Source organism: Solanum stenotomum, chromosome 7, assembly GCF_019186545.1.
Source record: "Solanum stenotomum isolate F172 chromosome 7, ASM1918654v1, whole genome shotgun sequence".
Taxonomy (NCBI): domain Eukaryota; kingdom Viridiplantae; phylum Streptophyta; class Magnoliopsida; order Solanales; family Solanaceae; genus Solanum; species Solanum stenotomum.
The window spans coordinates 15,850,703-15,853,600 of record NC_064288.1 but is presented as its reverse complement, the minus strand read 5'-3'; positions in this window follow the sequence as shown (position 1 = coordinate 15,853,600).

Below are 2,898 nucleotides of genomic sequence, written 5' to 3'. Positions count from 1 at the left end.
GGTCCGTGGTGACTTGGACGGCCCGCTTAGGGGTCCGTACAAGTCACCCATCCGTTTTTAAATTTTGTGTCAGCTTCAAGTGATTATGTCTCTCAACACAAAATGAATTAGGTGGTGCATGACTTATCAAATTAAAGGTCTTTGAGTCTTCTTTTCAATGCCACTAAGTTTGTCTCAATTCGTATTCAGAGTAAAATGTTATTCCCATTTTAGTGAAGCCATGTCGGGCAGGTGCAATTTCACGACCGACTATACAACCCATGAAGTGTTTCACAGACCGTGAAGCCTTAGATGGTCCCTGAAGCCCCTCTTTTTAGGCACCTCGTCCGTTTCTAAGTTAGGGTCATTTTGGTCTTTCCCAAAGTGTTTGGTACCTAAACTACGTCATTCTAAACCCTATTTCAAAACCAATAAAAGTGAATTAAGCCCTAAAACTATCAATTTCAATTCATTCTCCTAAATTCCCTAAACTCGACCAAATTCATCATATCCAAAAATCTTCTCTCTAGATCAAGGAAGAAAAAGAAGCTAGGGTTCTTCAAGTTCAAGTCTCATTTCTTCATCATTTCGTAGAGTTTCAATCAAGGTATGTAGGGAGTTTATCAATGGGTTCCATCCACTCATTGAGCCCCCAAAGTTTATTCAATTCTCCAATTCAATTGCCCAAGATTTGATTAGGTTTTCACTCAAATCCTCATGGGTTCTATTTGTATGGATTCAATTGCTTTATTATTATTATTATCTTATTTTGATGATTTGGACTTAATTACATGTTTTTCAACCAATTCCATGTGAACCCATGCATTGATTTATAAATTTTTACGATGAACCCTAATTTACATGAATTTATGAAGAAGCTTGAACCTATGAATGTATTTTTTTGAAATCATGTATATTTTCATGAAATAAATGTGTATGACTTATGTAAGCTTATAGATGAAGGTATCTATATGTTCTATGAAGCTTGGCCACATGATATGAATGACATCAATGATTATTGATCACACTTTCAAAACCACATCCATTAGTAGTAGGACATTTCTAGTATGAAATTAATGACTATGGGCCTTATAAAGCTATTATGAAAAGATCATAGATGGTGAAAGGTTTTCTCATGCATGGTCTAAGGAGCTACCCTATGATGTTTCTGGCTTGGATTTGTTGCTTAATTGTACTTTTCCATGGATGATAATATGACTCTAGCTTGGATTGACTACTTGACGTGCCCTTAAGACAAGTTAAGATTAATGACTATTTCATGGTATTTATGCTTAACACTAATGAACGCTCATCTACACCTCATCCAATACTAGGTGTAGGTGATCGTATTCTAGTATAAAACCCAACAAAGAGTTGGGGTCGAACCCACAGGGAGCAGTACAGTATCAAATTCAATTAATAAGTAGAAGTTGTGATTCTAATCAGCTATAGAAGTAGACATTATCAAAACCAAGCAAAGTAAATTAATGGTTTGACAATGAATGTTAGATGGAGGGTTTTAGAGTGTTGATTAACAACTACAATAATCTCAAAAATAGTGGAGTAGATAAGTAGAGAGGGATTCTTGGGGATGTGATTGATTAAAGGCTAATTTTACTATATGGGTAATTGAAGTTTATTAATAAATTGCTGAGTCTCAGTGGGTAGGCTAGAATATAGATACAATAGCTTTCTCTCGAACAACTATTACGATTCAAGTGAGTTCTCTCGAACCTCGACAAGCTAAACACTATAAACAGCCCAAAACCTTAATGTATCTACTCTCTCTCGAGCTAAATAGGTAGGACTGAATTAATATTCACTCTCTCGAGCTGAATTCACAATAACCCAATCACTACAATCATTAATTGATAACCTTGGTTCTAGAACCTCTCTCTCGAGCAAGCCCAAAACACTATGCTAAAGTTGCATTTGCCACTACAATTTATGAGTTAATACACATCTATCAATCAAACCCACTTCAAAACAACATTTAAATCATTAAACAACAATACCCATAAGCTAATTAAAGCAAATAATCACATGATCACACCCCAAGAAAGGGAGTTTTAGCCACACATCATAAAAGGGAAGAAATCAGTACCAATTACGTTCTCCATAATCTGGGTATTGCAATCCACGTCTTTACAATGATCCAAAATGCTCAATATCAAAAACCCAACTCCAAATCTACTCTAAAACTCCTTAAACTATGTAAAACAAAGTCTCAAGCAAAAACTCTAAGTTTTACAGTGGAGAAATTACTCAGAAAATGACTGGATATAGACTTGGAACCCTTTTTTTGCTTTTTGAAATTCAATTTATACTTTCTCAAATTTTGGCCTTCAGGATCACTGGGCGAGGTTAGTTGAGCATCGCTGACCAAGTCGATGATTCCATTTCATCGCCGATTTGCCTTGGCTCTTCAACCTCAGGGTTCTGTTACTTTAGGCGATCCAAGTTTGTGTCGCCGATCCGTTCGGTAGTTCGTCGAGGGTCCAAATCTATCACCAATTTGGCTTCTCCCCAGGCTGGCAGTCTAGAACTTTAGGCGAGTTGAAGTGCCACTCGGCAAGTCGCTCAGTGGCTTAGGTGATTCTCTAATTTTGCTATCTTAAGCCTTTTTCATCTTTTTTCTCCTTTTTACCCGACAATGTCCTTGCCTTGCTCCTTTGCCTTCATTACTGCAAATCAACACTTTAACATCAGTTTAAAGCATAAATAAGGCATCGAGGACAATAAAACTATGAAAACAAAGCCCAAAATGAGTCAAAATCTAAGACTCATCAACACCCTCAACTTAAACGTTTGCTTGTCCTCAACTAAAACTCAAGATCAATCAGTTCAACAAGGATGTCTACAAACAGTGCTACTCAAGACTCAATATAAATGCACACAAGAGGTTCAAACTACACAAGT